Source organism: Amblyraja radiata, chromosome 39 (genome assembly GCF_010909765.2).
Source record: "Amblyraja radiata isolate CabotCenter1 chromosome 39, sAmbRad1.1.pri, whole genome shotgun sequence".
Classification (NCBI taxonomy): domain Eukaryota; kingdom Metazoa; phylum Chordata; class Chondrichthyes; order Rajiformes; family Rajidae; genus Amblyraja; species Amblyraja radiata.
In genome coordinates this window covers 18,079,181-18,105,213 of record NC_045994.1, presented here as the reverse complement: position 1 = coordinate 18,105,213, position 26,033 = coordinate 18,079,181, and the positions used below count along the sequence as shown (strand labels likewise).

Genomic DNA, 26,033 nt, shown 5'->3' with positions numbered 1-26,033 from the left:
CGCCCAATCGCCGCCGCGCTTCTTCCCACGTCCCGCCTCCCGCCCAACGGCTGTCGGGCCCCAGTTGGCGCGCGGAGGCGTCCGTCCACTCGCCCGGCGGCGGCGGCTGCAGCAACAGCAGGGGCTCAGGTAAATCTCCTCACATACATATATATATATACACACGGTAACCACACTCTTTCATTCCCCCCCGTTCTCAGCAAACCACGGATAAATAAATGACCGTGTGAAGTGCCGCCAATTAGATCAGGCCCTGCACACTAGTCCCGCCCACTCGGCGCTCTTTACCAGTTACTGATGACACGGTGTGTGCTGTATTTGTTTAAACTGGCCGACTTCGACGATCTCGTCCCGTTTTTGTGAAGTTGGGGAAAGTAAAGTTCCTTCAGTGAGTGGGTTTGGCGGGAGAGGAGATATAAGGGCAGCCCGGCGTCGGGGACCGCTGATTGACAGCAGCACCAGCCAGTGCAAAGCAGAATTAAATCTTCATCGCAGTTTGAAACTCATTTTTGAAAAACAACAAAATGTGCATCTTTCCATTCGCGTTGCATGGCTGCATATTTTCAGATTTCTTTCAAATCTGGCCATGTCATTCCCCCAATGATCGCTACGTATTACTTAATATGTTAGCTGTTTATAAAGTTGACCAGCATAGGAAGATTGATTTTTTAATTAGTGTAAGACAACTTTGATGGCATATTTTTTAATTGCATTTGTATTAACTTCATATGCACAAAGTAAACATATGGCCCATCAACAGGTTGTCTTAGACAGTTTGCACCATCTGGTCCTCCCATTTGGGAGCTGTATACGTTAAGCATAAGGTTTTCAAATTGCGCCACAACCACACTTTTTCCAAAGGCAGGGACTGGTGAATTTCTTGACGCGTTTAAACACGATTTTTTGAAATTTCACAAAATGGTACTTTCATTCTGTTTTTAATTTCCTGTTTGCATCTCAAAATAAAGGGTTCCCATGAACCTTCCTGTAGCTTCTATCAATTACTGCAGTCAGATCCACACCTCTGCTTACCTACCTTTGCTTCATTCCCTTGACGAAACATGATCTATCAATTGCAGTTTGGAAAGTTTTAACTAAACCAGCACATTGGAAGAGGGTACCAATCTATCTATACATAACTGTGTTGTATTTCTTTTAACAGAGGAGAAGCAAATGGAATTTTGTTGCTCAGTTTTGTGCAATGACAATAAACATATTCTATTCTAAAACTCTGATCTTGGTATCTTCCAGTTTGGCGGTCATTCTATTTACGCAAAAACAGTTTGCGATAGCGCCATGATTTTTCGCCAGTTCACTCACCGTTCTCCTGTGTCACGATTGCGATCGGTTGAATGTCGTAAAAGTTAGCGAGGTTAAAAAATCTTAAATCCACACGTGCGCAGATCGATCTCTTCTGCCAGTCGGCGCCGCGTGGATTAGTCTCTTCTCCTGTCACTTCCTGGGACGGTCCACCCCTTCCTACGCCATTGCGTCTTTATTGGAGCTGAGCATGGCCAGCGGAGGTTTCCAACCGGACTTTCGGAGGGACCCAAAGCAGCCCAGCCCAGAGTCGGCGATGTCGCCAAACAAAGCAGAGATTCTGATCCCGGCGGAGGAGAACGACCAGCGCCCACTGTGAGTCCCCATCACACTGCCAATTCCAGCCACTATCCCTCCGGTCCCACTCGCCGGCTCCTCCCCCATGATGCCCCCCCTCTCCCCTCCCCATGATGCCCCCCTCTCCCCCCACAACCCCCCCCTCCCCCACAACCCCACCCTCACACACCAATCCCCCACGACCCCTCTGCCCACACACACACACACACACCCCCCTCCCACACACCTCCCGTCCACATAATAACAGTAATAAAGGCCCAAAACATGACTTAAATGGCCTGACACAAGTAAACCAAATGTGTCCTTGTTATTCCTGCAGAATAAGCACCTCAACGATACGGTACATCACTAAATACACGTCAGATGTGTATTATGTCGACCCACTTAAAAAGATTGATTTTAAATTAGCATGTTTTTTTGGTTATATTTTGCATATTTACAGTAACATTATGTGCACAAAGTAAGGATATGGCCCCTTAACAGATTGTCTTTTAGACAGTTTGCATTGCCTTTTGGGCCCAAAGAATAAAAGTCGTCAAGAATCCTGGGACTGGAACAATGAAATTCTTATTTGTTGTAGTTTTACACATTAAATGCAACAATTTAGCAAATGAATATTCTGAGTTATACAACATAATAAACAAGGCCACAATAGTGCAAGCCAACATACGTAGTGCAACTTACTACTAAAGTCCATCATAGTTTGGTGCTGAGGTAAGGTTGCGGTTAGGGATGCACATGGTGGGTGGTTACCCATGGTATTCCAGCAGACACTTAACACTAAATTGCTAACCAGCAGAGGCTTGTTACTGTGAGAAATATAGTCATGTATGTTCAAGGACTTTAGACATCGTTACTGAACCTGCTCAAGGATGTATGCCTATATTAACAAATACTTGCCAAATTTTGAATACAATTGAAATTCAACAAAAGCTGCAGGCAAGAGAGGACCTTGTGAGCATTTCTATTGTGAAGGAAATAAGCAATATGAAAACACAGAGATGCTGATAGCACAAGCCAACCATGTCTTCCCCAGGTTCATCAGTTTACCAGGATTACCTGGGGGCATCACTACTGCAAATAACTGACCCTCGAGCCTTCGTGTTGATACTCTTTCCTTAGTTCCTACCACCCTTCTACACATAAGGAGCAATTTACAGCAGCCTATTAACTCATACATCTTTGGGATATGGGAGGAAACAGGAGGAAACCCACACAACCTTAGGGAGAATGTGCAAACCATATACGAGTACAATCAAACCATGCATGGTGCAGAATGTGAAAGGAAACAGAATACAGAGCTGCACATGTTATAGCTGTAGAGAAAGTGCAGATAAAAATTATCTTTAATTGTCACCTGAACCTGGGAAAGCAGTTCATTTGCCACAGTTTTTTTTCCTTAACAAGGTTTTATTCAAATGATCACAGTTCCAAATTACTGGAAAGATCAAAACTTGCTCAGTTTGCAAACATCAATTAATCAATCATCAAATTATGTTGTCATCCTTATCCATGCCTCACTCAATCCCCCATGACGACCGATGTTCACAGGCTTCCAGCGTCCTCGAGGACATCGCATGTTCCCTCTCCAGGGACACGCGGGCACGAACGTAAGCCTGGGAGATGGGTAGGCAGGCAACTCGGCAGAATCCTTGACTGCCTGCTGCCTGGACCCGTGAATGGCCTTCTTGACCCTCAGTAACCAGCCTTGCTCCCTCCGTACTGGGTGACCGAAGATCAAAAGCGTGGGGTTGAATTGCAGCCAAAACTTGAGTAGCAGCCCCTTCAGATATTTAAATAGGGGCTGCAATCTCTCACACTCTATCATTTGCCATGGTGGTAGACAGGGCGACAAAGCGGGAGTTGTGAGTGGATTACTGAAAATAGCTGGGGCAGTGGAATGAATATCCTGTGCATTTCACTGACTTTATCATTTGTAAATTCTGTTACATTGGAGAGATTGAGGCTTTCCATCCAAAATACACTGGCTAACAGTAAGAAAACAGGGTTCTGGTTAGTTATACCCTCTCTAACCCAGTAGAGGGTGATGGTAGAAATATAATGTAGCATTCCCAATTATTCTTGCACCAATCAGAATTCATTCAACTGTAACACATTGGTCCACATCCATATGTGTGTGTGTGTGTGTGTGTGTGTAATATATATATATATATTATGTGTGTGTGCCCCTCCCCCTCTACCTCATCCTCTCTGTCCCCCTCCCTCTCCACCTCTCCCCTCCCTCTCTAGCCGCGCCTGCGCAGTTGGGGGCTGTGCGTGAGTGGATAGGGCGGGGATGGGGGAAAAGGAGCGAATTAATAATATTAATATAATATCAAGGGGGGTGGTTAGAGTGTGTGATACCGCAGGCCGCCCCCCCCCACACAATGGGACGGGACCCAATGGGTCTCACTTGGTCTAGTCTATATATATATGTGTGTGTATATATTATTATATATGTGTGTATATATATATGTGTGTGTATATATATATATATATATTAGACCAAGCGCAGATTCCACCACTCAAGCATAACCCCCAACTGTGCAAGTGCGTCTCATTTCTCTCATCCCCCGGCACTCCCTCCTCTTCCCTCTCCCTCTTCAATCCCCAGAGAGGGAGGGGGATAGAGAGGGAGGGGGGGATAGAGAGCGAGTGGTGGTAGAGAGGGAGGGTGGTAGAAAGGGAGAGGAGTTAAAGAGGGAGGGGAGTAGAGAGGGAGGGGGGTAGAGGGAGGGGGCAGAGAGAGAGGGTGGTAGAGAGTGAGAGGGAGGGGGTAGATTTGGGGGGAGGGAGGGGGGAGAGGGTGAGGGAGGGAGAGGGTGGAAGTGAGGGTAGATAGGGAGGGGGCATCTCCTCCACCCCTCCCCATCTCCCTCCTCCACCCCATCTCCCTCTACTACCCCTCTCCCCACCCCATCTCCTTCCTCAATTCCCTCATCCTCCTCCCCTCACTCCAAGTCGTAGAGCAGTGCCAGGGCCTGGAACTCTGCCTGGTTCTCGTACTCAGCCCGGCCCTGGCTGTAGACTCCAGCCGTCAGCTCAGCCGCCGCCTGGGCTATAGTGCAGGCTACGACTTCATCTGCGGGCTCGTCCCTGACCACAGACCCAGGCTCGTCCTTGGTTCCAGCGGCGGCTTCTTTCTCGGCCCCAGTCACAGCCCCGGGCCCAGCTCTCACTCCAGCTCGAGCATTAGGCTCGGCTCCAGTCAGGGCCCATGGCTCCACCCTTGCCATCAGGTGGCGAGCGTCGGTGGTCACGGCCTCATCCCAAGCCCCGGCACTCACTCCAGCTCAAGCACCAGGCTCGGCTCGGCTCCAGCCAGGGCCCAGAGCACCACCCTCGCCACCAGATGTTGGACGTCGGCAGCTGTCGCACAAGTACTGGAGTGGCCCTCCCTCCCTCCCGGAGTGTCCCATCTGCAGGTAGTCGACGGCTGCACCGGGGTTGACTACCTGCCCCTTTTCCGGGCCTGCGTCCGTGCCCACGTGTTCCCTCTCCAGGACACGGGGACTTTGGAGGCCTTCCGTGAACGCTGGTCGCCGAGGTAGATCGACTGTTTTGTTGATAAAGTTGACGTTATATTAATTTGATGATCATTTGTTTGTAAACTGTCAACATTGGCAGTCTTTGATTGTATTAATGTTTTTTTAATTTTTTGAATAAAAGTATTTGTATTAAAAAAACGAGTGTCCCGTCCTGCCTTGCGAGTGCATTGTGACGTCACTGGGGTGCGCTGGAGTGTGTCCCCCTCCCGGAGTATCCTGCCTTGCGAGTCCATTGTGACGTCACTGGGGTGCGCTGGAGTGTCCCCCCCTCCCGGAGTATCCTGCCTTGCGAGTCCATTGTGACGTCACTGGGGTGCGCTGGAGTGTCCCCCCCTCCCGGAGTATCCTGCCTTGCGAGTCCATTGTGACGTCACTGGGGTGCGCTGGAGTGTCCCCCCCTCCCGGAGTATCCTGCCTTGCGAGTCCATTGTGACGTCAATTGCGGGGGGTTTTCCGAAATGGGTGAGTTTTCGGGCTGTTTGTAAAACTTTAAACGATTAAAAAGTTCGGAAATATAGGTGGGAATGCGACGAGAAGATGTTTATCGCTTCGACAGGAAAAATGTGAGTAGAATGTGTGAAAATGGGAAGGCTGTGGCCTAGCATTTGGAAGAAAGTAGGAATTAACCAGATTGTGCCCAGATGACACACATAGACATACACATAAACAAGAGAAGAGTTTTAGTTATAAATATATCTATCCCCAGAGGTAATCAGTTTTTTGGAGGCATTTTTGTCTCAGTGACAAGGAATTGCCACAAGTTTAACGTTGATTTTTAGTTTTTTAGAGATACAGCGTAGAAACAGGCGTTTGACAGCACTGGGCCTGTCTTATTTTCTTAATGTTCAGCTCTGCTGCGAAGCCAGTAGATTTCCAGAAACCACACCCCACAATAGGTTTGCCTATCAGATCTTGTATATCACAGGTAGCTGCTCTTCAGTAAGATCGAGGAAAGGCTTTGCCACACGATAAGAATCTGATCCTCAATAGTGCCAGGCCGTTACAATGGATAACATGCACTGTTCCCACTCACAGCGTTAATGAGAAATCAGGATGAGCCAAAGTGGCTTAATGAGGACAGTGATCTGTCTGCATATTCATCCTATCAAGTGCACCTTTATCCTGCACACTCCTTCCCCACTTACTTTCTGACTAAAAACGAACTTGCATTTTGTTTTTTCCCAGTTCTGATGAAGGGTCAACAACCCAAAATGTTGACACTTTCTCAATAGAGGCTGCTTCGCCTGCAGACATATTACAGAAGTTTCTGTCTTTCTTTCAGATTTTCAACATCTGCAGTTTGATTTTGATAGAGTGAGAAATCTCCCTCCTGATGCCTGTATAACATCTTTGTTTAGGGGATTAGCTCAGCCATTTCTGGCATAGCCTGAGTCCTCTACCCTTTCTTGGTAACATACATAGGTTTCTGTACAAATAGGTTGGCAAGGAAAGACACTCAAGTAGCAATGGATTATGAAGGATTTCACAGTGGAATAAAATATGAGAGGCCTCAGTCGAATGAGAAGGGAGAGCGTACTTTCCTTAACAGAGGTCAATAAATAAAGGACATATCTATATAGGGTATAGAACATAGAAACTAACAACTGCGGATGCTGGAGTAACTCTGGGTCATGCAGCTTCTCTGGAGTACATGGATAGGTGACGTTTGGGATCGAGACCCTTCTACAGACTTTTGTCTTTATATATAGGGTAACTTGCTAACAGAATTAGAGGAAAGTGCAGGAATAAATATTTTTCATCCAATGAGTTTGGACTCTGGCACTTACAGGTACATTTAAAAAGAACCTTGAGAATACGGTTGATGTTTTATATTCAGCACTCTAGAATATAAACTCTCTAGAGTGCAATCACAGGAAGTCCCTTGGTTATAACGGTTCATAACCATAAATTTTAATGTTGGAAATGAACGAGAATAGTGTGTGGAGAGAGATCACAGAAACAGCTGTGATTGGAGAGCATCCAGACGCGGGAAGAGCGGCCAACAACTAGCCTCACTGACCCAGTGAAAGACTCGGCTCTGCGCTCCCAGCGCTGCTCGGTTTGTCCCGGACCTTGATCATTGTAGCTCGGTGAGAAATGGCAAGCGGAGATGCTCCGCTCCCACCCGGCAGAGGATGCCTGCAGCTCCGCTACAGCTAGCCAATCCATCCTCATCCATCCCACCTTCCTTCTATTATCAAATCCATAGGCTTGGGGACTGTTCGATTCACGGCTGCCCCAATCAAAGATTAATCTTTGGCTCCAATAAAGACATTGGACTTTGTGTAAGGAACAGATGCGTTACAATGCTTAGAACTATATTCTGCACTCTGCAACTTCACTTTCCTCTACATAATGAGTTTAAATTGATTGTATCTATGTTTGGTATATCTGATATGTTCGTATAACATGCAAAACAAAGGTTTTCATTCTACCTTGGTACATGTGACAATAATAAACATAAATCTAAGTCACATTTCAGCCAGTATGGAATTTTGTTCTCTGAGAGACTTTCTATTTTCATTCATGCGGTGTTGATGCTGCTCGCTGTGCTGATATTTATTTCTTACCCCCGATTGCTGCACTCTGTATCTTCCCCTTTGGTCTCGATATATTGTACTTGAGTTTGAATTGATTACATCTATGTTTGGTATAGGTAGAAATATACATATCTTTTGAAAGCCTTCAGGAAATAGGTAAGAGACAACCACATTGATAGGTCTAGAGCAGTGGTTCCCAACGTGGGGTGTTCGCCCCACAGGGGGGCAATTTGATTTTTAAGGGGGGCAATTGAGCTCGACTGAGGAGGTCTGGGTCCAAATTTTCGATTTTTATTTTTTTGGATTTTCCATCAGGTAAACATATGTAGTTTATGTTTCAGATGTTATTTTGAGTAAATAATTTTTTTTGGGTAAAAAAAGGGGGGTGGGGGGGCATCAGGATTTTAGAGGTGATTAGTAGGTATGTTGCAAAGCCTACCTGAAGCGTCGTTGAAAATCTGTCGCTGCGGGTGTGCGCGATTTTGGCGCCGTTTAGAGGGGGGCGGGTTTAAAACGCGATTTTCTCTAGGCTGTTCAAATCGAAGATGTTCAGCCTAGTTAATTATTAACGGAAAATCGCTGGAAGACCCCGTCGCAAAAGCTATTATTAGTTTTAAAGGCCTCGTATAATAGTTATAGTAGTTTAAAAATCAATCTCTAAACCCGCGACCACCAGCAACCGCAGGATCTCATAAAGCAAACCACAGAAGGTAAGTTGTATATTTTTACATTAAAAAGGGCTTCTAAAGATCCCTTTATACAAAGTTTAATATTGCGAGTAGCTCATTTTGGGCCCATTATATCCCACAGTATTTTTCTCGGCATTTGGGGCACAAATCTACCGCAATGTGAACGTTCTAAACCAGCGCGTTCCACAGGGACCCACTGGAAAGCTGATTTAAATGGGCATTTATTTACAGCAATTGAACACTAAATTCCTTCCATTTGGCCTATAAATTAATGTAAATGAGATTTAAAAATCAATTTTTATTGTGAATTATTTGTGAATATTATTTGGACATTTAGGCTATTTAAAAATGTTAATCATTTATTAAGAAATGGATAGATGTTTAGATCTAGTAATTGAAGTCTGAAATTAGCTACAATTAGGTAACTAACTAATTATATGCTTTAATTTCAGGTCATCCAAGTAAGATTATTTTATATTTGTTTCAGAATGCTTTAATCTATGATAACTGAAAATTTCATTCAGTTCTCTTAATTTTTAAGAAAGTTATGGGCTTTTGACTGTTCACGATCACAGCTTTTTTGTTATGTCCATAGAAAATCAATGGGGAACAAGATGCTCATTTCCCAGTATGAAAATGGCCATAACTTTTTAAATACTTGAGATATGAAAGTGAATTAGGTGTCAAATTAAACTTATTTTTATGCTTTATCTGATGGGATAAATTGCAGACTTGATTTTTAAAATCTCAAAATTTTGTAACATTGCTATGATTAGGTGGGGCATGGCCAAAAAAAGGTTGGGAACCACTGGTCTAGAGTCACATACTTACCAGACACATAAAGACAGCAGGTTTTCCTCTAAAGAAAATCAATGAAGTAGAGTAAAACACGAAGTGCTGGGGTACCTCAGCGGGTCAGACAGCATCTCTGGACCGCCTGGATAGGTGATGTTTTGGACTGGAACCCTTCAGAATGATTGATCTTGAAAGCTGGAAAATAATTTGGGCGGGACAAAGCCTGGGTTTGATTGGCAGATGATTCTGCCACATCCATGCCTTCAATCAACATTTCTCATCTGCCAATCCCCATCGCCTGTATCCACCTATCACTTGCAAGGGTTTGTTCAGTCCCCACCTCTGGCTGGTATGTGCCTGTGACTACCCTGGTCATTAACTATCACAGCCATCTCCCTCTATGTCTCAATTCAACACTCGTGAATGGGTTCCCAGATTCTTATCATTTCATCCAAGTGTGGTTTGCGGTGATCACAACTGCACACAATATTCTTAAGTATAGTCTAACCAATGTTTTATGAAGTACCGTGATTTCCCAGTCGTAAATTATAAGCCATGTTCAATGGAGCCAAGCATCCAAAATGCCTTCCTCACGAACCTATATATTTGTATCCCTTGTGTCTCTGGGTGTGGACACCGACACACTCACAAATATCTGCCTCTAACCAGTTATCCGCTGCTCCCCAACTTACTCCAGCCATTTTAGACATTTGAAAACCCTATTTCCAGCCTGCTCTCTCCAGTGTAGTACTCATATTGCATTTGGAAAACTTGGTGCAGATTAGTGCTGGAGAGAGGGGAGCACCCAACCAGCAAATGGCTATACAGAGGTCATGCCCACGGTACCACGAACTGAACAGGAAGATTCCAGTCCGACACAACCCAGTTAATGGATGTCAAGCTGGAAAGGGTGCAGAGAAGATTTACAGGATGTTGCTCGGACTCAAGTGCCTTAGCTATAGGGAGATGTAGAAAGGCTAGGACAAGCTGCTTTCCTTGGAGTGTAGGGGTGATCTTATAGAAGCGTGCAAAAACATGAGAGGAATAGATAGGGTAAATGCACAGAGTATTTTGCCCAGAGTTGGGAAATTGTGAACCAGAGAACATAGGGTTGAGGTGAGAGGGGAATGATTTCATAGGAACCTAAGGGGTAACTTTTTTATACAAAGGGTGGTGGGTGTATGGAATGAGCAGCTGGAGGAGGTAGTTGAGTCAGGTACTATCATAACATTGATGAGATATTTGGAAAGGTAAATGGATAGGATGTTTAAAGGGGTTATGGGCCAATCGCGGGCAGGTGGAACTAGTATAGATGGGATGCGTTAGTTGGCGTAGGCAAGTTGGGTCGAAGGGCCTGTTTTCACGAACTATAACTATGAATAGACTTCCTACACACTGCAATCTCTCTGAATAGCAAGGCAATAAATTTCCAAACAAGATTTCAGTGAGAAATATAGGAAGCTGTAGATGGAACTCATTTAGAGCTGCCACAGGTCCCCATTAAACACTGATTCATTTGAGAAAGGGATTGATTTAAGTGCATCTTCTTGTACACAAAGGGGCACCGTTGCCCAACACACAATAAATTTTAAGAGCATCCAAAAAAGCACAGACCATATGTGATCTGGCACAGTAGATACTGTTCTTTGCTCATGGCTTTGGACAGGGTTGATCCTTCTAAACTCCAGCGAGTACAAGCCTTGTGCTGTCAAATGCTCATCATACGTTAATGCAATCATTCTTGTGATCATTCTCGTAAACCTCCTCTGGGCACTCTGCACCACCAGCACATCCCTCCTCAGATAAGGGCCCTAAACTGCTCACAATGCTCCAAATACGGTCTGGCCAGTGCCGCATAATGCCTCAGAATTACATCCCTGTTTTTACTCTCGTCCTCTCAAAATAAATGTTGACTTTACATTTGCCTTTCTTACTACCAATTCAACTTGCAAATTAACCTTTTGGAAATCCTGCACCAGCACTCTCAAGTCCCTTTGCATTTCCAATTTCCGAACCTCTCCCCATTTAGAAAATAGTTATTTCAACAGTTATTTATTTCAACTACCAAACTGCATGACCACACTTTGCTACACAGTATTTTATATGTCACTTCTTTGCCCATTCTCCCAACCTGTCCAAGTCCTTCTGCAGACTCATTTGCTCTACATTACCTGCCCCTCCACCTACCTTTGGATCATCTGCAAACTTGGCCACAATTCCCTAATTCAAATCATTGATATACAACGTGAAGAGTAGTGGCCCCAACACCGTGACAGCCAATCAGAAAAAGTTTTCTTTATTGCCACTGCCTTTCACCATTCAGCTAAACTTGTATCCATGCTAGTATCTTCCCTCTGATACCATGGGCTCTTATCTTCTTTAGCAGCCTAAAGAAGGGTGCTCCGGTTTCCAAAGACGTGCTGGTTTTTAGGTTAATTAGCCTCTGTAAAATTGCCTCTCGTGTTTAGGGAATGAATAATAAAGTGGGATAACAGAACTAGTATGTATGGATGATCGATAGTCAGCGTGGACTCGGTGGGCTGGAAGGCCTGTGTCTATGCTATATCTCTAAAATTAACAAAAACCTAAAACCTCGGAATGCAGGAGAGACAGTGGGGAGAGGAACATGAGAGGAAGGTATATACAGATATGTTATCCTCGTGGACAATTGGTCTGTGGCACTTGAATCCCTGATGTACTGCACCTTATTCTCCAGGTGATGGGGCCTGTGAGCTCAGTCGCAGCTCCCTGTGTAGCTAATCATGTTACTTCCAGCTTCTGCAAGAGAGATGGGTGTTAATGGGCGTTACAATGTTCTTGCACTGTGTGCCTGCATATCTGGATTAAATATCTGGAAATAGCAAAGGTGTTGGCACATGGGGTTTTCACTTTTTCCCTGGTGTGTCAGAGGGAGCGCAAGAACAGGAGCCCCTGTGTTCTAAGAGAGCCCAGGAATCAGGCCCAGTAACAAAGCGTCAGGGTTTCCAAACAACGGAAAAGTGGATTACAGGAGTCTCACTCTGATTTCACCTGGTGATCGACTCCCAAATTAATTCATGCCTAACAAGTTTATGAGAAAGCCATTGTGATCAGTGTCACAGACGCACACAGAATTAACACAGGATATAGGCATGTAAATCAAGTATTAATGACACAGGATTAAACTGACCTCAGATCCTTGTAAGTTGCCATTTTACTACAGGGTTTAATGGGCAATTGAATTTCTGGTACAGTGTTTGAACCATCCGTTCTAACTTGAAGAACATTTGGATCACTTAACCCTGATCCTGTGTTCAGTCAACATATACCAGCAGGGGATACTGGTTAATGATGAGAGACAGGGCGATTTGTTGCTTTCCAATATGGGCACCAAGTACCGAATGCTTGGTGATAATCAGTTGATAGATGTGCCAGGCCTTTATCACTCAGAGTAGAATCAATAACACACCAGGGCTTGTTTTAACTCATCACTGGCTGGAGCCTTAGACAGAAGCATCATGAGTGGATAAGTCACAGTGGTGCAGAACAATTCACCCACAAATCAATTAGAAAAAGACATTGAGGTCTGTTACAAGGGAACAGGTTCAAGGATCTGACTAGTGGAACAGAAAAAGGCTCACTCGTCTGTTTAGTTACAAATCAGTTTTATTGGCGAGACAAACACAATACTTGTCTTGGTATGCGCGGGGTCGAAGACTCAAGGGTTCTTGGTCCTACCTGCAGCACGGCCTGCTGCAGGCTCCTCTGCACTGAGGGCCACAGCTTGGTGCAGGGGTGCTTGGCCTGCACCAGCGCCATCTCGTTTAAATATTTATTTTTACCAAACATATTCTATTCGTCCGATCTACGCCAAATGTTTCAAGGGAACAGGTTCAAGGATCTGATTAGTAGAACAGATAAAGGCTCACTAGTTACAAATCAGTTTTATTGGCAAGAGACAATAGACAATAGGTGCAGGAGTAGGCCATTCGGCCCTTCGAGCCAGCACGGCCATTCACTGTGATCATGGCTGATAATCCACAATCAGTACCCCAAGGTTCACATTACGACCTGCCTTCTCTCCGTATCGCATGACTCCGCTATCTTTAAGAGCTCTATCTAACTCTCTCTTGAAATAATCCAGAGAAGTGGCCTCCACTGCCTTCTGAGGCAGAGAATTCCACAGATTCACAACTCCCTGGGTGAAAACGTTAATCCTCATCTCCATTCTAAATGGCCTACCCCTTATTCTTAAATTGTGACCCCTGGTTCTGGACTCCCCCAACATCGGGAACATGTTTCCTGCCTCTAGCGTGTCAAATCCCTTAATAATCATATGTTTCAATAAGATACCCTCTCATCCTTGTTAGAGTTAGAGTTCCAGTGTTAGGGAGAACAAAAATAATACTTGCCTTGGTATGCGCAGGGTCCGGTTTACAGCAGCACGCCTCTCTCTCGGCCTCCGTCCGCGGCATTGATCGCGACTCAGTCCGTCGGTGAACACCTCTCGTGCATAAACTAACTTCTGGTTTACTGGCGCCTGCCTTTCTACAGGTAAGAGATCAGCTGTTAAAATAACCGCTGGTACGTCCTGGCCAATAGCACTGCTCCCAAATTCAAACTATAACCAATGGTAGGGGACTGCATCCGAGCGAGGCCCCCCCCTCCTTTGGGAACTAGGCACTATCAGTCGCAGACTGGCGCGTAAATCAATACACACATACCTACAGACATGGCGCATAAAGGTAATATATACAGCGCTGCTGGTTTGGCGCGCAAAGGTTTAAACAGCTCTGTCGGCTTAAGGGCCTGTCCCACTTGGGTGTAATTTGTGTGTCATTTACGCGACATCATTTACGCGTCACGACGCACGTGTCATGATGCGCGCGTGATACGTGCATGGTGTGCACGGTGCGTGGTGACGTAGGCAGTGACGCGCGGGGCGCCCCAGGATTTTGGGATGTCCAAAATCTGCGTGACGTGCAAATTACGCCCAAGTGGGACAGGCCCTTTAGTGCATGGCAATTTAAACAAAGCGCTGTCGGTTGCAGTACTATAGGGGGTAAATATAGCGCTACCGGCGTCAGCGCTATGGGCTTTAAATATAACGCTACCGGCTACTGCGCTATGGGCTTTAAATATAGTGCTACCAGCTACAGTGCTATGGGTCACAGACTGTTCGGGAAAAATTCACGCATAACAAGGTCTCAACTGAAACGTCAGCATGTTTGTCAGAGAGATGCAGACACAAGATATGACAATAAATATAACTAATGGTGGGCAGGAGACATTTTAAAATGCACTCTTCTGTGGTTAGCAGCTGTTGGGAATCTTTCAAATTTAAAATCTCTTTTTGCTGAAATAATAACATAAGAAATATTTACACTTCAGTAAATTTTAACGGATTAATGTGCTATCAGGAACCAAATGTGTGTTAGCTGAGATAAGGAAATGTTTGTTTAGGAGCCTTGCACAGAACAGGTGCGGGTTAAAGTCGTTGCTGAGAGGCCTGGTCCACCGATGCCTCTCCAAACAGGCGTCTGTGGCATCTGCCGTCAAAACTCGGAACTCCCAAAGAGCCAGGGCGGATCGTGCAGCAGGACTCAGTCGCAGCCATGTATAGCAGAACTACACAATATAACACAAGAATAAACTGGTGTTAAAAGCTATAGAGTCATATAGCATGGAAACAGCCCATTTGGCACAACTTGCCCATGCCGACCAAGATGCCCCATCTGTACTAGCCCCATCTGCTCACGTTTGGCCCATCTCCCTCTAAATTACGGACATTTTCAACCTCTCACTTCTGAGGTCTGAGGTCCCCACCTGCTTTAAAAGGGCATCAATTATACCGGTGCCCAAGAAGAGTAAGGTGACGTGCCTCAATGACTATCGACCAGTGGCACTAACGCCGGTGGTGATGAAGTGCTTTGAGAGGGGGGGGGGGGTGTATGAATCGGTGTGGAGTGGATGGATTGAGGCAGGGGAATTAGTGAGTGTTGGTTGGAGTAGGTAAAATTATGAGGGGAGAGCGCGGGGGATATCTGGGGGTTGAATGGGGGGGATCTGTGCAGGATGGATGGGGGGAGCAGTGCAGGATGAAGGGGTGAGCAGTGCAGGATGGATGGGAAGGGGGTCAGTACAGGATGAATTGGGGGACCAGTGTAGGATTCATGGTGAGTGGCAGGAGAATCAATGCGAGGTGGCTAGGGAGATCAGTGCAGGATAAATAGATGGGGGGGGGGGGGGGGGGGTGGGGAGCACAGTGAGGACTGAATAAAGACAGGAATGGGGATCAGTGCGGGATGAAGAGGAGGGCTCTCAAGATAAGGGGAGTGGAGGGGGGCGTATGAGAGAGAGAGAGAGAGAGAGGAAGGGGCAGAGGAGGTGGGAAGGAAGGCCAGCGCTCCTCGGACAACACATGTCAGGCACAGAAATCGCAACCAAAATATGGAGGGGACCGCGGACAGAATATCTTGGCGGCACACTCACACACACGCGCGAGGCTTCGGAGGCTTCTGTGAACGGTAATTTCAGCTCAATCCAGCGCTAAATGCAGCTCAGCTGCCTGTCCCGCCTACAGCCCCGTCTCAATCCACACATGGCTGTTGGTTAACCTGGCGGGGCAGGCAGAGCTGAGCTGGGTTTTGCGCTGGCTGGGGGCGCCGCGCCCGTCTGACTCCCGACGCCTCTGGCCATCCCCGGACGTGTGGAGGTTCTCGGGCGGGGACGGGGACGGGGATGGTCCAGTGGAGGTTCGGCAGCGATTGCAGCGCCGGAGACCGGGATCGGTCCTGGCTGCGGTGCAGGGCTGCCGAGAGTGTTTTGGTTCGTCTCCCTACCCCTACTCTACTCCCGCCACTGACCGACACCTCCCTCCTCCAAGGGTCTGTTTTGAAAGAGCCTTTGGCGGAGTGGCTGCTAACACACCGGGCGGGGCGGGGTGCGGGAGGAGGAGATGGAGCCGTCGCCGTCGCCGCTGCTGCCCGTCTTTAGCTCCGACCCTCCGTCACGCCACACTGCTGCCGGACCCGCGGAGTTACTCCAGTTTTTGTGTGTCTATCTTCGGTATAAACCAAGTTGTCAAGCCGGGCAAAATGACTCGCCGTTTAGGTTGCCCGGAGGCAGTTTGAGTGGTCAGTGGCACCCGGGCAACCGTGAATTTCGAGCCCTGCCATGACTGCGTAGCCAACCACAGTGCGAACTCCATCATCAAGTTCGCTGACGACACCACTGTTGTGGGGTGTATCACTGATGGGGATGAGTCAGAATATAGAAGGGAGATCGAGCAACTGTCCATATGGTGCCAGAGCAATAACCTGGCCCTCAACACCAGCAAAACCAAGGAACTGATTGTGGACTTTGGAAGGAGTAGGAGGGGGACCCACAGCCCCATTTATATCAACGGGTCGATGGTTGAAAGGGTCAAGAACTTCAAATTCCTGGGCGTGCACATCTCTGAAGATCTTTCCTGGTCCGAGAACACTAACGCAATTATCAAAAAAGCTCATCAGCGCCTCTACTTCCTGAGAAGATTACGGAGAGTCGGATTGTCAAGGAAGACTCTCTCTAACTTCTACAGGTGCACAGTCGCGAGCATGCTGAGCGGTTGCATCGTGGCTTGGTTCGGCAATTTGAGCGCCCTGGAGAGGAAAAGACTACAAAAAGTAGTAAATACTGCCCAGTCCATCATCGGCTCTGACCTTCCTTCCATCGAGGGGATTTATCGCAGTCGCTGCCTCAAAAAGGCTGGCAGTATCATCAAAGACCCACACCATCCTGGCCACACACTCATCTCCCTGCTACCTTCAGGTAGAAGGTACAGGAGCCTGAAGACTGCAACAACCAGGTTCAGGAATAGCTACTTCCCCACAGCCATCAGGCTATTAAACCTGGCTCAGACAAAACTCTGATTATTAATAACCACTTTCTGCTATTTGCACTTTATCAGTTTATTTATTCATGTGTGTATATATTTATATCATGGTATATGGACACATTTATCTGTTTTGTAGTAAATGCCTACTATTTTCTGTGTGCTTAAGCAAAGCAAGAATTTCATTGTCCTATACAGGGACACATGACAATAAACTCACTTGAACTTGAACCTTAGATAGACATAATGCTGGAGTAACTCCGCGGGTCAGGCAGTATCTCTGGAGAAAATGAATAGGTGACATTTCAGGTCAGTACCCTGCTTCAAGGTTTCACGGTCAGTTTATTGTCACTTGTATCAATTAAGGTACAGTGAAATTCGAATTACCTTGAAACTATATGTACCTGTCCAAATGTCTTTTAAATATTATTTTAGTAGCTACCTCCTACCTCAACTACCTCCTCTGACAGCTCGTTCCATACACCCACCACCTTCTATGTGAAAAAGTTGCCCCTCAAGTTCCTAACCTTTCCACTCGCACTTAAAACTTATACATGGTAGGTATAGGTGCTGGCATGGAACCCACTGCCTGTAAGGGTGACAGGAACAGTCTAGGCTTGCAAATTTGACCCTGATAGTCGCACCGGGGAAGTAACGCAGTGTTGATGGAAAGAGCAGGAAAATGGAATCCATATGGTTCCCAATAGGAAACCAGTCTATTCAATGAGCTAATTGGTCACTATGCTGCAACAATTCTACAATTCTTAAGCTAATACATAGAAGGTCGAATCTAGTACAGCACAAGAACAGGCCCTTTGGTCCACAATGTCTGTGCCAAACATGATGCAAAAATCATCTCTTATCTACCTGCTCATAATGCATATAGCTCCATTCCCTGCATATCCATATGCCTATTCAAAAGTCTCTTAAACACCACTATCATATGTACATCAACCACCAGCTCCTGCAGCACGTTCCGGGCACTCATTACCCATTCTGTAAAAAGGTTACCTTGCATACCATCTTTAAACTTTGCCCCTCTCACAAAGCTATGCCTTCTAGTATTTGATGTTTCTATGCTGGGAATAAGGCCTGAATGTTCACCCTATCTACACCTCTCATAACTTTATATACTTCTATCAGGTCTGCACACAACTTCCAGTGTTCCAGAGAAAACAATCCAAGTCTGTCCAACTCTCTCTGTAGTTAATACCCTCCAATGCAGGCATCATTCTGGTAAATCTCCTACGCACCTTTTCCAAAGCCTTCAAATCCTTCCTGTAACGTGGTGACTAGAACGGCCCATAATACTCGAAATGTAGCATAACCAAAGTCCTATAAAGCTGTATTATGACTTCCTAACTCTTATACTTAATGCCCTGACCTATGAAAACAAGCAAAGCATATGTCTTCTTTACCACTCTATCTAATTGTATTGCAACTTTCAAGAAGTTATGGGCTTGAACGTTAAGATCCCTCCGTATATCAATGCTGTTAAGGGTTATGCCATTAATTGTATATTTTCCCTTTACATTTGACCTCCAAAAGCACAGCATCTCACACTTGCTTGGATTAAACATCATCTGCCATTTCTGCGTCTATTTGTTAGCTGGTCTACATCCCACTGTATACCTTGACAGCCTTCCTCACTGCCCAGAACCCAGAAATGTTGGTGTCATCTGTAAACTTACTAACCATTCCGTTGATGTTTACATCCAAATCATTTATATATATTACAAACAGCAAAGGTCCCTGTTGAACTTTGTGTACGAAGGAACTGCTAGTTTAAACCGAAGATAGACCCAAAAAACTGGAGTAACTCAGTCGATCCAGCTCACAGTTTCATCGCTGACAGTCGATCCAGCTCGAGGTTTTTCCCTCGAGCTTAAAGGTCGAAGACAGTTGCTGAAAAGTCGTGTTAGTGGGACAGGCCCTTTGATCCCCTGCATCTTAATATTCTGGATCAGCCTACCATTGGGGACCTTATCAAATGTCTTACTAAAGTCCACGTACCCGATCCTCATCGATCATCTTCATCACCTACTCAAAAAACTCAAATCAAGTTAGTAAGAAATTACCTGCTGCTGGCTGTTCCTAATTAACCCATTCCCTTCCAAATGAGAGTAAAACCTAACCCGAAGAATCCTCCACAATAGCTTCCCTACCTCTGACGGGTGAATCACTAGCCTATAATTCCCTGGATTCTTTCTACTTCCTTTCTTAAATAAAAGAACAAAATTAGCTACTCATGGTCAACATTCTGGTCACCCCCCCTCAAGGTTCACTTTGTTGGCACAGCAGAACTTATTTATATCTGGTTGTACTTCTATGAAATGTTTTCAAATATTTTACTCAGTTAAGGGTGTCATATGAATGCAAGTCATTGTGTTGGGATACTAAAAACCACTCAAATTATGCCCACAATACTGACATCTTTTGAAAGGAGTTGCCAAAACAAAATTAAATGAATTGTTCCACCTTATGCAGTAACTCTGAGATCAGTGGTGGTGTCCCTGCCTGTGGCTTTATCTGATGGAGGATTATAAGCTTAAGCGAGCAAACGCACCAATCCGGGGAAGTGGAACAGTTGGCGAGAGCAGAATTCCAGCTGTGGAGTGGTTTGAGGAGTCGTATTGCATTATTTGATAACAAGGCACCAGCTTAATGCTCCAGATATAATCAGATATAATTACAGAGGAGTGCAGAGACTGATGTCGCATTAATAATGCACTCACAATACAGTCTTAACAGGTGCCCATCCCAAACCCTCCCGGGTATGTTCCCAACAGGAAACATGGTTTGTAAAAAAATGTGAACTAAGAAGATAGTAGATTGGAAACCAAAACAATGAGGAATTGCCAGACTAATTGGTTCAATCAAATAGGAGCAGGAGCTGATCATTCAGCCTGAGCCCACTCTGCTGTTCAATGTGATCACAGGCTAATTCAGTACTCTGTACCAGCTTCCTCCCCTTAACCCTTGATCTCTCTAGATCTGAGAAACACATCTAATTCCTTTGTAAATGTGTTTAATGATTGACTTTAACTGACCTCCGTGGTAGAGTTCCACAGGTTCACCGTGGAAAAGACATTTCTCCTCATTTCAACTAAGAAATGATGAACTCCTTAAGGACACAGAGTGCTGGAGTAACTCAGCGGGTCAGGCAGCATCTCTGGAGCACGTGGATAGGTGACGTTTCGGGTAGGGCCTTCTTCAGGCCAGAGAAAAAAGCAGAAGGTATGAGATAGGATTGAAGAGTTTTATGATGTCTTAGGTCAGGGGACAAAATTTATGCACAATACTCTTGGCATGACCTTGCCAACATCATGTACAACAGAAAACAAATCACCCTATTTCTTTGCAGTAAAGGCCAATATAACATTTTTCTTCTTAATTACTTGCTGCACCTGAACACCCAGATCCCTCTCTAGTCACTCGTATTTGCTCTCCATTTAGATAATAATCTATCTTTTGATTCCGAAGTGCATGACCTCACTTTCCCACATTATGCTGCATTTGCCAAGTTTTTGCTGGATTGCTCATACAGTGCTTTAGTCATTACATCTTCATTTAGCGTGTACTTCTACCTACCTTCCTGTCATCTGAAAACTTGGATACCTTACATTCTGTCCCCTCTTCCAGATAATGTCTTATACTTTATTTTTGAAGTGCAGATTATCTTTCTGATCCCCAAGGCCAATATATGTTAACTCATAGACACAAAACACTGGGGTAACTCAGCAAGTCAGGCAGTACCTCCAGAGATGCTGCCTGACCGGCTGAGTTATTCCAGCATTTTGTGTCTATCTTCATTGTAAACCATCATCCGCAGTTCCTTCCTACATAACTCTTTCCTCAACAGTCAGAACTGTTCAGAGTGCTCCAGATTTAACTTGGAGAAAAATATGGGTGTATCCTACCTGGCAATGGAGGAGGCCCAGGACAGAAAGGTCAGTGTGGGAATGGAAGGGGAGTTACAACCCAACAGTAGGAATATTGAATTTTCCGATTTTAGGTTCTAACTCACAAACAGCCCCCTTCCCCCTCCCCTTGCACCCCTAAAACACCCCCCCCCCCCTTGCTTCCCCCCTCCCCTGAACCCCAACTAACCTTATGCTGGTTTCTCCCCTCCCTCTGCATCCCATCCACCAGCTTCACAATTTGCTACTTTTCTATCTTTGAGCTTTACAATTCACAACTTATTACATTTTGGGCTCACACCTGTCTTTTCATCTCTGGCCTTTGTCCAATAATCTGCCTATCAAACCTCCCTCCCTGGTCTGTCTGTGTTCACCTATTTCCAATCACGTCCTGTCCTGCCCCTCCTTTCAGTTTTCTTTCCCATCATCCCTGTAATTAATCTGAAGATGGGTCCTGATCCAAAACCTATCCATGTTCTCCAGAGATGCTGCCTGACCCGCTCCAGGTGTAACAAGGGCTTTGTATAGCTATATAGTTGTATGCAGTCCATTGTAAACGAAGGCTGTGCGTGATGCTAACACATTCATGTGTGCGTGGCGGAGAACAAAGAATAATTGTTTACTAACCAAGCCGACCATTAAGATCATAACTCCAAAACACCTTCAGATTTGAGTTCCAAGTTCCAAGCACAGGCTGGCTGACCCAGTTACAGTGGCAGATTAGGTGTGTCACATGACTCCTGCACGGAGAGCAGTTTGTCTATAGAGGGAAACACCACAAAAGCCAGCATTTCATTCAGCTTTTCATCTTCTTTCTGCCCTTACAACAAATATGTGAAGCACAGAGTGACAGCAGTCAGCATGTAACACGACTCTGGAGTGTTGCCGGGAGTAATCTGCTGTGTTTATTTTTGGGTTCGGCACTTTCCCAGCCTCTCACAGGGAAGCATCTTACATACAGTTCCATTCAATGCATCTGCACGCTTTAACATGACTAACACTGCTGCTAGAAAACACTCTGGAACCTGTTCGTTCAGGATTGCTGGGCTCTTTCCCTTCTGCACTTAGATTTTCCACACTTGTAAATAAGGCAATACATTTGCCTTAACTTGGACGGCTATAGAATTACTGGAGCACCATCTTGCCCCAGCATTTCCACACTGCTGCCAAGTCGTCATATGCACAGGTACAGTAAGGTACAGGCACAATGCAGCAGCATCACAGGCACAGACAACACACAAAACACAAATTATATATATAAATAACACATTAATTCTACAAGACTGAAAAGGGAAAGAGCAGTACAAAAAAACCAAGTCCACGGTAGTGCAAGAAGTGATCTGTGGTGTTCCATTGCCAGGGTAGCATTACAGTCACGTGCAGGGTGGTTCAAGAATATGATAGTTGTGGGAAGGTAATCGTTCCAGAACCTTGTGATGTGAGACTTCTGCATCGCTCCTGCATGATGCGAGCAGCTAGAATCCAGAGCATGGCCTGGATGTTGGGGATCTATGATGATAGTTGCTGCTTTCTTGTGACAACATCGCACCTGCACACTTTGATCATGGGGAAGCAGAGCTTGAGCTTATACTGTGCATCCTTTTGACTCGCTGACTATCTCCCCACTTCTCCTTCAGTTCAGATGAAGGGTTCCAACCCAAAGTGTAATCTGTCCATTTACCTCCGCAGATGCTGCCTAACTCCTCTGAGTTCCTCTAGCAGTTTATATGTTGTACATGGTTTGAGATCATGTGATAAGGCAGTGTAAATATAGCTTTACATTTTATCTTAACTAAACCATAACCGCCCTGTGAGTGTTTGTCAGGATAGTGTAAACACAGCATTATTCTCTCTCTAACCTGCACTACAACTGCCCTGGGAATGTTTGATAGGGCAGTGTAAACACAGCTTTACCCTCTATGTAAGGTGGGCTGCACCAGCCCTAGAAATATTCAATGGGCCAGTATTGGATAAGCTTTACTTTGAGAGGCAGCACCTGCTGAAATGGAAGGCTCTATTCTCCACTCCTGACACCCGTTTGCTTTGACCACATAAGTCACACATCATTAATTACATCATTAGTTGCACAGATCTTCTCTGAGTGCTTGCTTTATTAACCTCACCATTCTCTATTTTAAATTAGCCAATGATTTCATGTGAAACCTCAACATTGACTCCTTTGTATTTCAGCCTTTTGACTCTATGACTATCCCCCCACTTCTCTTTCCGTCCATATGAAGGGTTCCAACCCAAAGTGTCATTCCACATGTCAGCGGATTCCACTCAAGCAGAGGGAGGAGAGACTACAACCCAGACCTCTGCTTCACATCGAAAACCGATGTTGGCCACCCCCTCCATGCATGACGTAAGATCCTTTCACACTTCCCTCACAGTCAACATAGACCTGCTCTGATCCACATCGGTATACAGATCCCGGTGATCTCATTCAAGCCTCTCCCATGCTGGATCTTCAGGAAAGCAGATTGGACAGGTTTCACACGAGATGTTGAGGAAAAGATCATGTCTTGAACCTGTCCTCATGAACTACAAGTCCTTCTGCACGATCCTGAAGGCTGCAGCAAAGTACGTCCCTAGAGGCTTTCGCAAAACCTTAACTCCTTGCTGGCTCCCTAACTCAGAAGACCTCTTGAAGCAGTTTGAGGCCACAGGCAACCCAGATATTGCCACAGAACTGCTAGATACCCTGGATGCAGCAAGACATCAGCTCTGGCAAGAGACTGTTGATGACAAACTTTCAAGATTCAAGAGAGTTTATTGTCATGTGTCCCAGATAGGACAATGAAATTCTTTGCTTCAGCACAACAGAATATAGTAGGCATGAATACAGAACAGATCAGTGTGTTCATATACCATTATATAAATATATACACACATGAATAAATAACAGATAAGGTGCAAATAAACAGATAATGGTCTATTAATGTTCCGAGCTTTATTCACATTAAAAGGTAATATGTCCATTTAAGGCAAGCCCTTGGTATTGGTTTTCATTGTACCAATACCTCACCGTCCTTGTAAAGATGACATAAACTCATTGGCTTGCTTCCTCTGGGTCTGTAGTCAGAGGTGGCCGGTGAGATGATGTAAGACTGGCAGCCTCTCTCACAGGTGGGGCAGGGAGTGACCAATGGGTGTTGCGGTGTGTAGTTTGTGAGGAGGTCCACCTCTTCCATGTGCTTCCAGGTCATGATCGACAATCACCGTCTGCTCCTGACGCCTCATTATGCCTTTGAATTCTAGTCAAGAATTGCGGTAAGGTTGGACCGAACAGGTTGTTGCGGAATGGAATCAGAGGCACCAGAGACTCTGGTTCGATCCTGACCTTGGGTATTGTCTGTATGGATTTATTCCCCGTGACCATGTGGGTTTTCTCCGGGTGCTCCGATCTTCTTCCAAATCCCAAAGACGTGCAGGTTTGTAGGTTAATTGGCTTCTGTACATTGTCCCTAGCGTGTAGGATAGTGTTTGTGTATGGGCGATTGTTGGTCAGTGTGGACTCGGTGTGCTGAAGGCCATGTTTCCACATTGTATCTCTAAACTAAACTGAAAGGATCATGGCCCACAGTACGTTTCTGAGCCTCCTGTGCTCCTTCCTTAGTTCCTAGGTCTTCAGTTGGACCTCTGTGTTTAGGTGCCTGCAAAACTGGTGGGACGGGTGGGCTTATAACCCGGAATGCCTAACATCTGTGGTTAATCAGCCCCTCAATATCCTGGTCATTCCCAGCTCTTCTGGTAGTGAAGCCAAGAGCATCTTGGCAGGAGTAACATGTCTGTCGTACTACCAGCTGCTCCCTATCCTGTGACCTCATTCACCATCTTCTGCACTGCTAACCATACTTGGTGTTATCTGCAAACTTTGAAGTAGCTCCAGGTCCTTAATATAAACATTGAAAGAAGCAGCAACTTTAGCACCAGCCTTTGGGGAGCGCATCAACATACATAATACAGCACAGGAACAGACCCTTCAGCCCACAATGTCTGTGCATGGTTGGGTCACAAAACAGCAGTGTGAAATGACAGTATAATTAAGGGATATGCATTGGTCATAACGACATGGTCTAAACTGTTGAGTAACATCAAGAGAAGCTTCACATTGACATCGTACGGCCCAGAGCTGCCCAATCGCCTGCCTATGCTGCTATTCCTTTGCACAAATATAGGCCAATTGCCAAAGGAAATAAATACTTTTATTCTAAGTGAGCAGCAAGGAAAGCAGGCAGGTGGTGTGAGTGAGCGTGGTATGGTGCAGGAATTCATTTACCCCAGACCATGATGAGTGCTGAGAGTGGGATCATATCTTCCTCCAATAAGTAACTATACACCTTGTTGCAGCCTTCTGTCTCCATTCCATATCCAGGTTTCCATTATTTCTAATGCGCTTCAGTTTTACTTCAACAAATGCTTTTTGTATGTCCACAAACACAACATCAACCACACTAGCCTTCTCAACTTTCTGTTAACTGGTCAAAAATCAGTCATTAATTCCTACTCCTTCCCAACCCTCATTGGATCCTGCCCAACAAAGCCATTCAAAGGTATATCCTTATCTGAAAGGTATTGCGGAGAGAGGTGAGTGCAGACCTCAGGAATGCAACCTTCTGAATTCCTTACTGATTTATTGCACTCCTGCTGCTCATTCTCAGCACCAAACCCAGTCGTCTGGTTTGGCAACTTGAAGGAGAAAGCGAACAAATGGTCTCAGTCAACACTTAATCGCCTCGGCTGCTTTTGAAAAGTATGAATTCAGCAAGTTTTGGGGCGGATCAGTGCAAAGTCCTGATTAGAATACACCGCCACTGTTCTGGGAATGACAAGGAGATAATCGCAGGAATTTGACATTACGCAAATAGTCAACAATACTTGGGGTATTGGTTGGGTAGATTCGTGTGAGCTGTTTCTAATATTGCAGAAGCCGACAGCGTATCCAGAGGCACACAAGAGACTGCAGATGCTGGAATCCTGAACATAACATAAAGTGCTGGAGGAACACAGTGGGCCAGCATCTGTGGAAGAAAATGGACACACAAGATTTTGCATGAGGACCCTTC

The 26,033-nt window shown here is 45.5% G+C and overlaps 1 long non-coding RNA gene across 1 annotated transcript; it reads left to right on the top strand.

Annotated features, from left to right (window-relative positions):
- The first annotated feature begins 30 nt into the window (after window positions 1–30).
- LOC116967417 lies at window positions 31–23,830 on the top strand. The gene is made up of 3 exons (XR_004410218.1): window positions 31–129; window positions 13,595–13,722; window positions 23,155–23,830. It is a non-coding gene; the product is annotated as an uncharacterized LOC116967417 (long non-coding RNA).
- The last annotated feature ends 2,203 nt before the right edge of the window (window positions 23,831–26,033 follow it).